This window comes from Saimiri boliviensis, chromosome 3 (assembly GCF_048565385.1).
Source record: "Saimiri boliviensis isolate mSaiBol1 chromosome 3, mSaiBol1.pri, whole genome shotgun sequence".
Classification (NCBI taxonomy): Eukaryota; Metazoa; Chordata; class Mammalia; order Primates; family Cebidae; genus Saimiri; species Saimiri boliviensis.
In genome coordinates this window covers 88,827,163-88,841,465 of record NC_133451.1, presented here as the reverse complement: position 1 = coordinate 88,841,465, position 14,303 = coordinate 88,827,163, and the positions used below count along the sequence as shown (strand labels likewise).

At 36.9% G+C, this 14,303-nt stretch overlaps 1 pseudogene; it reads right to left on the bottom strand.

The window, feature by feature from the left end:
- Positions 1-9,602: 9,602 nt before the first annotated feature.
- On the bottom strand, positions 9,603-10,679 carry LOC101039280 (Y-box-binding protein 1-like; annotated as a pseudogene).
- Between the last annotated feature and the right edge of the window lie 3,624 nt (positions 10,680-14,303).

Here is a 14,303-nt window from a genome sequence, read left to right as displayed (position 1 = left end):
GAAGTCTGTTGTGGATGCTGGTGTCTTGATCTCGGATTTCCCACCCTTCAGAACTGTAAGAAATAAGTTTCTGTTATTTATAATTTATCCAGTCTCAGGTATTCTGTTATAGCTGTACAAATGGACTAGCCAAGAAATTATACTGCCCCTACATGTAATCAAGGAAAGAGAGAGAAACATCAATTTAAGAAGCTGGTTAAGTTATAAGAAATTACTGAGTCTTCTTGAATGTGCCAGCCTATGGGTGAGGGGGTGAAGGATAAAATACTACCTGTTGTGTACAAAGTACACTATTCAGGTGACGGGTACTTTAGTAAATATGGGCTTTTAGTAAAGCCCATATTTCACCATTATATGATATAGCCATGTAACAACTGCACTTGTGCCCCCTAAATTTATAAAAATAAATAAGTAGTATAGAAATAGTAGAGGTAAATGGGCCATCATATCCCATCACTTTAGGAAAATAAATATAAATAAATGCTAATCCATACTTAGTATGTTCAAAAATTATAGAAAGCCAGTGTCTTGAAAATCAAACTTCAGTGGCATAGATCTCCACTTGTTTCTAAGAGAATCAACAACATCAGTTAATTAACCTGGAGAAGGTTATTCTCCAGCTGAAACAAATGTGGTGATAAGTGAGACTACTTCCCTAAGAAGCAAGTTGTGTACTAGAGAGTCTCAATCCTGACAGCACACTGGAATCACCTGGAGAGCTTTTTAAAACTACTGCAATCACAGACATACTTCAGAGATTTTGACTTAATTAATTTGGGGTAGGACCTAGTCATCAGTATTTTTAAAAGCTCTTCAGGTGAGTCTAATGTGCAGCCATAGTTAAGAACTACTGTTTTATAAGCCTCAGTAAATGATTCTCTACCTTAGAGGTATGTTAGAGTCTCATTGAAAGCTGCTAAAATAAATCTGAGCTTGTACCCAAAGCCAGAGGGTGAGGTCTGGAAACCAATATTTTGCACAGCTTCCCTCAGTGATTCTAAGTCACAGCCAGGGTGGGTGAAAAAGGGCTCAAGCAATCCACAGCAAGAGGCATTGGGGGCAGTGACTGTTCACAGGCTAAAAAATGCCTGCTATTTACCTTTATTTGCTTGAATACGGACATTCCAGAAACACATGGCAAATAGTGGAAATACAAAGCTTTTAAACATGGAAGAAAGTCACTTTGATTAAAACCTAGGTGGCCGAAAATTCTAAGACTGGAAATTTCTAACTTGTGAAAAAATTCCACAATATTTCAAATACCATTCTTTGAGAGGTGACACAGTTTATATGAGATTTTCCTGTAAATATAGTGCCTTTGATCCAGAAACTAGTGTGAATGTTATATTTTTCTTATTTTCAATTTATTCACTGTAGCTAGTATATAGAAATATAATTGATTTTGTATAATAACCTTGAATTCAATGAGAATTCTAGATGATCCTATTTTTAGTTGTCGATACTATGTTCAAAATTATGAAAAATGACACTTCATTTGTACTGGCTGAGATATCTAGCAAAAACATAGTTTATAGATGTTGATAATTTTTAATGAGTTTTAATTTTTTTTTTTTTTTTGAGACGGAATTTCACTCTTGTTGCACAGGCTGGAGTGCAGTGGTCCAAGCTCGGCTCACTGCAACCTCTGCCTCCCAGGTTCAAGTGATTTTCCTACCACAGACTCTGGAGTAGCTGGGATTACAGGCACCCGCCACTACGTCTGGCTAATTTTTGTATTTTTCGTAGTGACAGTGTTTCACCCTGTTGGCCAGGCTGGTCTCGACCTCCTGACCTCAAGTCATCCGCCTGCCTCGGCCTCCCAAAGTACTGGGATTACAGGTGTGAGCCACCACACCTGGCCAATAAGTTTTAATTTCGAAGTAAAAAATATTTCACCTTTAATTGTGATATGCTATATAGGTTTTTGTTTGCTTATTTGGAAGGAGCATAATTTGTCAGATTAGATGTGTTGCTATATAACAATTCATCAAAAATTTAATAGCTTACAACACAATATTTATTAGATCATAGTTCCACAGATCAAGTTGGTGGCTTCTGTTGGGTTCTGTGCTTAAGGTCTAGAAGGTCAAAATCAAGATGTTGGCTAGGGTCTTATCTAAAAACTGGAGAAAAATTCAGTTGCAGGCTCACTCAGGTTGTTAGCAAAATTAAATTCAGTGTGAATGAAGAATTGAGGTCCCTTTTGCCCTGCTCAATATTAGTCACAGCTCCTGGTGCCTTTGAGTCTCCCTTACTTTCTGCTGTCAGAAAGAGGAAACTGTTTATAAAGGGTTTTTGGCCATTACATAATGTTAAGCCCCACCCTTTTAAGATAAAATGAAACATCATTGGAGTAACATCACATCAAATTAACAGGTTCCACTCACATTCAAGAGGCAGAGTGTTATACAAACACAAGGATCATTTAGTGCCATTATTAAAATTCTGCCTATGATGCTGGCAATTTCCTTATCTTTCTATTTTGCCTTAGTTTTTATCATGTATTATTTTTACAAAATTTTTAAAAATCTTTTGATATATGTATATGTATTTTGTACTTAATCTGGTGAATTACATTGACTGGTTTTCAAATTCTAACCTCAAATTTCTGAAATAAACATAATTTGGTCAGATAGTTCATATAGAGAGGTGTGTGTATATAAACTATTATATTTACATGTACACATATATGTAAATATCAATATGAATTTAACTTGTTGAATCAATGTATGATTTCATTTTTATCTGTTCTTGTGTCACCCTTAGTTATTTGTGCAAGAATTTGTCTATATTATCTAAATTTTCAAATGTGTTGGCATAAGTTAGTTTTTAATAGTCTTAGTGTTTCCGTATCTGTAGGAACTATGGTGATGGCTCCTTTTTCATCCCTTCTTTTTTTCTTTTATTTTTGAGACAGAGTCTTGCTCTGTCACCCAGGCTGTTGTGCAGTGGAGTGATCTCGACTCACTGCAACCTCCGCCTCCCTGGTCCAAGCAATTTTCTGCCTCAGCTTCCTGAGTAACTGGGATTACAGGCACCCACCACCAGGGCCAGCTAATTTTTGTATTTTTGGTAGATACAGGGTTTCACTATCTTGGCCAGGCTTGTCTTGAACTCCTCACCTCGTGATCCACTCTCCTCGGCCTCCCAAAGTGCTGGTAATAGAGGCCTGAGCCACTGCACTTGGCCTTTTTAATCCCGTCTATAAGGACATTTGTTTGTATTTCCTCTCTTCCCTCCCCACCTCCTTGGACAATATCACCAACTGTTTATTATTCCATTCAAATTCTTATTTCTGTTTTCTTCGTTTTGCTGTTCTTTTGCTTATTTCTTGATACATAACATCACTGATATGCAATTTTTATTTTCTTCAAATATATGCATTTAATTCCGTAAATTCCCCTTAATGTTTCAGTATGCTACATTTGTTACACAGTTTTATCAGAGTTTGAATTCCTTCCTGGTATCCCCACTTCAATCTCCTAAATGGCCTTTAAATGTGCACACATGGAGTTTAACTTTTTATGTTGTAATATCTATCTGACAAATGCATAATGCTGTGTATACACCATTACAGGATTATACAGAATAGTTTGCTTGTTTCACCTATTGAACCTTCCCCACTCCCCAAGAACCCTTGTCAGTGACTGATCCTTTTGTTTCTATTGATTTGCCTTTTTTTCAGAATTTCATAGAGTTTAAACCATAAAGTATGTAGCCCTTTCAGACTTTTTTTTTCACTTAACAACTTGCATTTAAGATTTATCCATATTTTTCCATGGCTCGATAGCTCTTTTTTGTTTTAATCACTGAATAATATTTCATTGCATGGATGCACCATAACATTTTGTTTATCTGTTCACCTATTGAAGGACAGCTTGATTGTTTCCAGTTTCCAATTATGAATAATGCCTTAGCATTTATGTACAGTTTTAATGTGTACAAAAGATTTCGAATCAATTGGGTAAATATACGTATGCACAAAGGTTAGATCTTACATTAAAATAAACTGCCAAGCTGTTTTCTAAGGTGGCTGTGCCGTTGGAAGACAGTACCTATCATAAATGAGTGAAAAGTACTTTTTGCTCCTCAACCTCACAGGCGTTTGGTTTTGTCAGTTTTAAAATAAAGTGTTCAGTCCTTCTAGTAGGCTAATTAATATAGTGGTATTTCATTATTATTTTAATTTGTAGTTCCCTCCTGAAAAATATTATAAACTTTCATAATTTTCTATCTGTGTATCTTCTTGAGATTTTAATCAGATCTTTTGCCCGTTTTTTAATCAGGTTTTCATATTGGTAATTTTTGAGGGTTTTTTTTTTATATTTTGAATACAAATTATCAGTAACAGGATTTATAAGTATTTTTTTTTCCAGTCCATGGCTTGTCTTTTCATTTGCTTAAAAGTATCTTTCACGGAAAAGAGGTTTTAAATATCACATCAATTTTTTTCTTTCATGAATTGTTCTTTTGATATTGTGTCTAAAAACTGATGCTCAAACTCAGTTACCTAGATATTTTCTGATGTTTTCTTCTAGAAGTTTTCAAAGTTTACAAGTTTTGTAGTTTAGCATTTGGGTTTAAGGTCCTATTTGAGTTAATTTTTGCAAAAGTTATAAGGCTGGTATGTAGGATTACATTTTGCATATGGATTTCCAATTGTCCCAGCTTCATTTGCTTAAAAACTATACTTTTTGCATTGAAATGTGTTTTGCTGCTTTATCAAGGATCAGAGTGCCCATATCTGGACTCCTTGTTCTGTTCCATTTATCTATGATGTTTATCCTTTCTCCAATACCGTGATGTGCAGTTTACAGTTCGCTGTTGATTAAACTTGAAGTAGGGTACTTCATTCCCCAAGTTTTGTTATTTTTCAGTGTTGTGTTAGCTATTGTAGAAATCTCATCTTTTCATATACTCTTTAGCTCACTTTTTCAGTATCTACAAATAGTTACTGAGATTTTTATTGGGCTTGCATTGAATGTGTCTCATATATAGATGCTGTACATGCTTTGTTAGGTTTATCACAGTGTTTCATTTCTGAGGAGGTATGCTAACAATATTGGTATTGCTTTTTAAACTTCAAGTTCCAATTGTTTGTAACAATTGTTTGCATATAGGATGGTAATTGATATTTGTCTATTGACCTTACATCCTGAAGCTTTGCTATAATCTCTTACTTGTTCCAGAAATTCCTTATATTTATATTCTTATAATAGTTGGGTCTTGTTGGTTTTTCTCCCCCATTCTGACAATCTATTTTTTAATTGATTTAAGTGATTCACATATGCAGTGATTATTGATATAGTTGATTTAGCATCATGCTATTTTAATGTGTCCCTTAAAGTTAATATGTTGAAAGCTTGATCCCCAATGTATTGGTGTTGGGAGGTAGTGCCTGTTGGGAGGTGGAGCCTAATGGGAGGTGTTTGGATCCTGTGAGCACCTCTCTCATGAGTGAATTAATGCTGTTATTATAAGAGTGGATTTGTTATAGCAGGAGTGAGTCTCTTATATAAAGTATGAGTTAAACCTGGTTTTGCCCTTGTTGCCCTCCCACCATGGGAGGATGCAGCAAGAAGGCCCTCAGAAGATGCCTTTCCCTCAGTCTCAGACTTTTCAGCCTTGAGAACCATGAGCCAATAAAAACTGCTCCTTATAAATTAATCAGTCTGTGTTATTGTTATAGCAATTCAGAAGGACTAAGACATATTTATTACATTTGTAACCATTTTCTACTTGTTGCTCTTTTTTCTTTTAGTCTTCCCCCTTTCTGCCTTATCTACTTTTAAATGAACATTTTATGATTTCAATCTCTCCTCTCTTGCTATTCAATTATACTTTTTAAGATTTTGAGTTGCCTTAAAAATTTGAAGTACAATCACAACTAATCTAGATCCACTTTTAAATAGCAATGTATCACTTTATGTGTAATAAAGATACTTTATAACCAGTGCTTTATGATTTGAATTAGGGAATTCAACTCAAATTTCCACCCCAAATTTGTTAATGTCCTAATCCTTTTTTCTCTTTAAAAAAAAAATTACTCATTTTTTCCTTTGACTTTCAGTTCAGAAAGTTTCTACTGACATGTCTATAAGCTAATTAATCTCCCCCCACCACCACATTTGGGTCATGCCAAGTCTACCAATGGACTCATTGAAGGCATGAACCCTGAACATCTGAGACAGGTCTCAGTTAATTTAGAAAGTTTATTTTGCCAAGGTTGAGGATATGTACCCATGACACAGCCTTAGGAGGTCCTGATGACATGTACCCAAAGTGGTCAGAGCACAGTTTGGTTTTATACATTTTAGTTTGGTTTTATACAAAGTGGTCAGAGCACAGTTTGGTTTTATGCATGAGACATCAATCAACATATGTGAGATGAACACTGATTCTGTGTGGAAAGGCAGGACAACTCAAATTGGGGAGGAGGCTTCCAGGTCATAGGCTTCCAAGTCATAAGAGACAAATGGTTGCATTCTTTTGAGTTTCTAATTAGCCTATCCAAAGGCGGCAATCAGATATGCATTTATCTCGATGAGCAGAGAAGAGACTTTGAATAGAATGGGAGGACATACTGATTAAGTAGTAAAATAATATATTTGACTATGGTAATATTCCTCTATAAATTTAACCATTCATTTCAATTCATTTCCTCAGTGACTATTAGTGTATAAAAATCCTGAGTTATTTTAATCATGGCTGATCTTTTTATAAAATAATTATTAAAATTTATTTTATTGCATTGTATACCTAATGCTCAAGATCAGCTAGGAAGTTCTATTTCTGTTGCAATCAATAATCCCTGCCCCAACACCGCCCTGCCACCACTTCAACCTTAATCATCTTGTCCTCTTCTCAGGAATGACATTACTGATACATGTTAGTTCTATTGACAGCTGTTGCCAGAACATGGAAAATCCCAACATTTCTTTCAGGTATAAATATGCAGTACTTCACATTTATATAATATTGCTTACAATTCTGCCCCAAACTGGGATAACGACATCTTTAATAAGGAGCATTAATATTGTCATGGGGAAAACGTGTCCATGGACTTTCAAAAGTTAAAAATGACAACACTTTTGACAATTAAAATATGTGATTGACAACAAGATGATTGTCAATTTTCAGGGAAATTTAGAAATATTTTAACTTTATAAGTATAAAAATTTTAAATGTACATTTAAAAGGTTATGCAATACAAATTTTACAAAATAAACACGTATCAGGTGGAGATACGCCTTTGTGGAGATTTCTTAGTTATTTGTTTCCTCTTTATCATTGGTATCACATACAAATTTCTGAAATGCTAACTAAACACTAACCAGAATTTAACTGAAACTTCCCAGAGAAGACTTCGCTCTTGAAGGATATTAATAAAGGCATATGAAAATGTTGACCTCTAAATGAATTACCCTTTGCACAATGTAGATTAGCATAGGTTGGACATATAGGCATATTATAAAGTGAGGCAGTCACCATTCATAGTTAATATCTGCCTACAGTAATTATTAAGCACTGGAAACCTAATTAAAGGAAAAGTGGCATGGCCCCTATTCTTGGAATGTTTAAAATCTTGAGAAAATAGAATCACATGAATCAATTTCAGGAAGAAGTGATAGGGCAACAGGTACATATACAATATAGACCCCTCAGCTGCCGTTGGTGCAATTCCAGCTCCCATATAACTTAAATTATTTTAAATATATTTAAAATGGCATGATCAGTGAGGATGAATAGGTTTTCTTTTCTATTAAAAATATTTGCTTCAATATAAATTCATTTCATATAGAAATGTTTCTATGTTGAAGGAAAATGGAATAAAATGGTTTACTGCAAAATAAGGTATGATACTATTACCTTATCTGCAATATATTGCAGATAAACCTCTATCACATAAAATCTAGTTCCCATCACAAAACTAGCTCTTATGATTATTTTCACTATAATGGAGAGTGTGTATGGGATATGGCAATGAAATAAGGAAATTGACATTTGTTTTGCCAGGTGCCTGCCTCTGAGCTGCAAACATTCATATGTATTATGGCATGGTATCCTCCCAACATGAAACTCTTAAAAGCAAGAACACCATCTTAAAAAAATTTGTGTGCCTAGTGCTCTTAAGCATGATTTTCTAGTAAATGTTGGTTAAATAAATTAACACAGGAATGAGTGGAGTGAACTAATATGTAAATGAACATGCAAACAGAAAAATTTTTGAAAGGTGGAAGTTTTGGGAATATGGGAACCGAAGTTCAGAATGATAAAATTGTATAATTTTTAAATTTTATTTCCAGATGGAAAAACAACCTCCTGTCATTTGTTTTCTATTTGAAACTTTTATTTTAAAAATTATTTGATCTCATGTATATGATGTCATTTATGTTTTATTCTTTCTTCATTCTCAAGCCCTAGTTCCTCATTTAATTTAAAATCTTGTGATAAACTCTTATCATTTTTTCTATTCTTTTTCTCTTGAAATTCTTTTCATTTCCAAAATCGTATTTTGAGATTTTTGCTGGAACAGGTTAATATTCAATAATTATTTTCCTCAGAGTTTCATTTTATTACTGCATCTTTTTATTATCAATGATCAGATTTCATTGAAAATGCTGAGACCTTAAATCCTTCCACATTTATTGTGTTTCAGTAGAAGCCATTTGCTCCACTTGCTGATTTTCCCTCAAACAGATAGTAAGTTTCTCTTAATTGCTCATACTTAGAAATGAAAATGTATCATGGTGATCTCTCTCAGTTCATGCTCAGGACTCAGAAACTGAAACAATGAAACAGGAACTAAGGACACTGAAATCATAAAGGAAAGTGGTCAATCTCCGTTGGTACAGGCAATTCAAGCAGTAGTAATTTCTCCTTTCTAGTCTGTGGGGATTCCAGAATGGTGGTTGCAGTATAAAGAGAAAAAAATTCATTATTGAGACTGTAATTTATTTAGTGAACTGAGGGAGATCCTTCTAACTAAAATAGATCAGAAAAGTTATAGGACATATCCAAAATTTTATTTTGCAATAGGAAAAAACAAGACTATGTAAACTGAAAGGACAATGAAGAAAAATAAAACGATGACATCTTGTTGTACCCAGACCACATTTAGAAATACAGAAATTGATTAATATGAGTAGACTTTTAGGAAAGTTGTGAGTTTGTTATTTTTTTCTTTTCTTTCTTTTTTTAAAATTATTTAAGACCTTTATTAACAGGTGCTTGCAGTTTGTTGACTTTTTTGAAAAAATCAAGTTGTAAACTTTTATTACAAATTAAAAACGAAATTCTTAAAAATCTCAACTTGACCAGATATGAAACAATTTAAAAACCTTTAAAGGCGTATTGAGAAAAACCAGGCTTTTTTAAAAAACCTGTTTGTTATTACCAAAAAGAGACATCTTTAGGTAAAAATAATAAAAACCCCATGCTGCATAGATAATGCAGATAATTCTGTTTATCTGGTCAATGGGCAAAAGGGAGCACTTAAGGTCTTCAGCTCCAATCTTTTGTTCATTTCTTATTGCTGGAATTTCTTATTTCTTCTTCTTGGATGACTAAACCGGGTGATGGTAGAGATGGTAAGCCGGCGTTTACTCAGCCCCGCCCTGCTCAGCCTGGGCAGCGGACGAATTCTCAGCTGGTGGATCGGCTGCTTTTGTCTCTTTGCCATCTTGTGGTTTAGGGTTTTCTGGGCATCTGCGTCGGTAATTGAAGTTGCGGCGGTACCGACGTTGAGGTGGCTGCTGACCTTGGGTCTCATCTCCTTGAATTTCTTTCTCCTCTTCACTGCTGTCCTCCCTAGGCTGTCTTTGGCGAGGAGGGCCCCTGCGGAATCGTGGTCTATATCCCCGATACATACGCTGCCTCACTGGTCTCCCTTGTTCTCCTGCACCCTGGTTGTCAGCACCCTCCATCACTTCTCCCTGCACAGGAGGGTTGGAATATTGCGGTGGACGGGTCTCCGCGTGTAGTCAGGTGGGAACCTTCGCCTGCGGCAGGGCCGGCGTTGTTGGGCCTGGCCTTCGGGAGCGCTCTCTGATCCCTCGTTCTTTTCCCCACTCTCACTAGTCTGGTAATTTTGCTGGTAATTGCGTGGAGGACCCCTACGACGTGGATAGCGTCTGTAATGGTTACGGTCTGCTGCGTATTGACTGCCTTGAACTGGAGCCACCAGGACCTGTAACATTTGCTGCCTCCGCACCCTTTTCTCCTTCAACAACATCAAACTCCACAGTCTCTCCATCTCCTACACTGGGAAGACACTTCCTGGGGTTATTCGTCTTTATGGCAGTCTGGTGTACAAATGCATCTTCCTTGGTGTCATTCCTGTTGATGAAACCATATCCGTTCCTTACATTGAACCATTTTACTGTTCCCAAAACCTTCGTTGCGATGACCTTTTTGTCCCCGCTGGCAGGCGCCGCTGATGTGAGGCCGCCCGGGCCACCGCTCCCTGCGCCGCTGCCCGTAGTGCCGGGCTTGGTGTCGGCGGCGCTGAGGGCGGGGGCGGCGGGCGGCTGCTGGGTCTCGGCCTCGCTGCTCATGGTTGCGGTGATGGTGACTGGGGCCGGCTGCGGCAGCTGCGGCTCCTCCCGGGATGTGATGGTAACTAGGCCGGCGGCGGCGGTGGGGCTGCTCAGGGCTCTCTGGGGTCCGCTCTCCGCTCCCGCTACCGATCCAACTCGAGTTTGTTATTTCTTTCACTTTTAAAATCCCATACTGGATAGCCTCACCTCTCATTGCTGATAAAGATATTTTTGGGACATTTGCCCTTGACAAAACTCTCTCATTTTGTGCTGTACTTCAAGTTAGAATTAGAACTAATGCATATAGCCTACTATACTGCGATCGTTAAGTTGGCACAACCTAAATTATTTCCTCTTTCTCATCAAGAGTACCCCAGGGTGCCCCAAGAACCACAGCGACAAAAAAAGAAAATCCTACATGCATAAGTTTCGTCTCCCAGACTTGCTATATAAGCAGAAGTGTGTCCTTTTTTGATTTTTCAAGCTATTTATTTTGTTCACATCTTATACAGAATATTTTCTGTTTCAAGTTTTTGCCTCTTTATATAGAAAAGACAGTTCCTTCAGAGTTTCCATTGTGAAATAAGGCACCTTTTTGAATTTTATATTGTAGTATAGCTTCCTTTTTTTTTTTTAATGGGCATAAAAGTTGTGTGAAAATCTAAGTATTAAGTGTTTGCTCTGTACTCTATTCTACATCTATGACTTATGTAATTCTTGCAACTGAACCCAGTAAACCTCTTTGCTGTCACCACCTTCTACCCACTCATAAACATCAAATATCTACTGGGGAAACAGTCTAATTTCGGGAATACTGAAACAGAACAAGAGGTACATACCAGGGCGTTTCTCAGATAGCAGAAACTAGATAAAGTGCAGACTAAAGAAAAGAACCAGGGGTGGTGGAAAATGGGCTGGAGGGAAAGAAATAGAAACACAATGTTCTGAAGATTTCTCCATACTGGCACTGAGATGAAAAGCCTGAAATACCTAGTGTCACATGAGGAGTGAGGAAAAGCTCTGGACTTTTACATCTAGTCCAACTAGATATTCAATCAATGCTTTTCCAATGAATGAGTGCATGATGGTCAGTAAGAAAAGAAAATAGAGGGCATCAGAACTGTCTTGGGAATTTAGACAGTTGTTTTTATGAAAGAAAAAGCAGACTTTGATTGACTCAAAGGACTACTCTTAGATTGAAGAGAAAAAGATGAAAGAACAATTTTTGTAATATGTATTATCATATATCTTCATATATATGATATATATTCATATATATCCTATCAATCACACATATGTATTGATATACCCATGATACATGTGATATATATCATGGATCAATATGCCAATGATATATGTGATATATGTTTTCTATAATGTTGCTATTTGTTAAAGGATAGTTTAAAAATACATGAAAGAAGGGTTATAACTCTTCCAGAGGATGACCTAAATTTGATTTCCTAAATTCTTCACTACAGTGAGAATAATTTAGAGCACAAGATAGAGAACACTCACATATGTATACATATCTATACATGTGTGTGTGTTCTCTGTGGGAGAGGATATCTTTCTAAAAATATGAGGTCTCTAGTAGAAATCATTTACCAAATATGCCTCTGATAATACAGGTAATGGGCAAGGTCTGGGTTTTCAGTGGTGACCAATTTAATCTTGAACTCATAATGGATAAAGTAGGAGGCAGACAGATGCCGTACCACCGATTTCAGAATAATTGGATTACAACTTAAATACTTGTGAAAGAGGATAGCGAAACACTATGAGTATTTTGACAGGAATCTCGTGGATTATCTGAAGTGGCATCAGGGTTTCAAGTTTAATGAGGACAGATTTTGACTAAAGGAAGGGTTGAAGAATGATAGGTTACCAGGCAGTAGAGAGTGTGTGTAAAGGCTCTGGGCATCAGAAGGAATGGTCAGTTTGGGGAACAAAGACAAGTGTGGCAAGAAAGATGAGCCAGATGGAACTTGTGGTGCCGGACGGGGTTCCAGAAAAGATGTTTAGTGGTGAGTGCCAAGGAGCTGGGTGAAAGCTGACACAGTGGCCCCATACCCAGAAAGCCATCTTGCTTCCTTCCAGGTGAGACAGCCAGATGGGAGGGACTCCCTGGCAAAACTCCAACGGGCCTGGGCACTGGGGCGGAGCCACAGGTTCTCACGGTTTGCAGCATAAAGGAGCCTGGCTCCTCCCCTTCCTGTGTAGAACCTGGGATTCAAAAGGCGAGGCTGGAAGCTCTTGGGCAGGAACTCTTGACCTTGCAGAGTCCCTGTTCCGCCTTTTTCCTTTTTCACCCAATAAAACCCTGCTTTATTCACCCTTCAGACCATCTGCAAGACTGAATTTCATGTCTCTGGGAGGGAAAACACCCCGTCTTTAGCCGAACTAGGCCGAAGTCCTGCAATCCATGGAAGAATTCTCAGTCCATTAACCCAAATGAGTGTATAAATTAGAGCTAACTCTTTAATGTTCCAAGACTATGTCTAACTAGCCACTCATTAACATTTGACCTTTCTAGTGTAGTTAGTATGAAACCTCTCAGAACAGGCAAGGCAAGACTTGGGCCCTTTGAAGGATGGTTCTGTTGTAATCGAAAATCTTTGAAAAATTCTTCTCCCTTCTAGGAAGGATCTGTGAATCCTATTTTTGTATATTTATTTTTCTTCTCTGATTGCAATGTTTTATAGTTTCAGTGGTTTCTTAAAATATTAAATAATTGTGCTGAACTAGATATATTTTTCCTGACTTTTAATGTAGCTAATGTTTCTTCCTTAAATATTGTGCCAGCCTTTTCCTTGCAGAAAATCAAACACCGTATATTCTCACTCATAGGCGGGTGTTGAACAATGAGAACACATGGACACAGGGAGGGGAGCACTACACACTGGGGTCCGTTGGGGGGAAATGGGGGAGGGGCGGGGGGTGGGGAGGTGGGAAGAGATAACATGGGGAGAAATGACAGATACAGGTGAGGGGACGGAAGGCAGCAAACCACACTGCCAAGTGTGTACCTATGCAACAATCTTGCATGTTCATCACATGTACCCCAAAACCTAAAATGCAATAAAAAAAAAATTAAAAAAAAAATAAAATAAAACCATTTTTTAAATCATTTAAAATTAATTTACTGAATTATAACCTATTAAATGTTGTATTTTAAAATAGATGCAGGTTCAATATTTAAAACTGTCTCCCCACTGTCATATAAAACTATAAATTGTGAGGTTATTCTCTAAGGATTAAAAATATTTTGATAGAGTTGAGGATGGTCAGATTATAATGTATGATGAATGGAGGTAGAGAGGTTATGATTTTAACAAATAGCTACATCCTTTTTTTTTTTACAGTATTGTTATTTGTTAAATGACAGTTTAAAAATATATGAAAGAAGTATTCAAAATTTCTAGATGATAAGCTAAATTTGATTTCCTGAGTTCCACACTATAGTGAGACTAACCTAGAGTGCAAGGTACAGGTCTGAGGCTACGGCCACTTTGTCTTTCCCATTGGGAATCTCACAGATCCTATCTGATATCACAAGTAAGTAATACCCTACGAAGCTAATAGGCATTTCTCTCTTCTCCTGCATTGTTTTCTGGCCTCCCTACCTCACCAAGATTCAGAATGTGTCCCAGTGATCATTATTTGACTTAAAGATACCTTGTTGTCCAGTATGAGTAAGTGGGGGACACATCAAGTAATACTCTCTGTTAAGTTCCCTTTATCTTACTTGCCAGACACACAGACTGT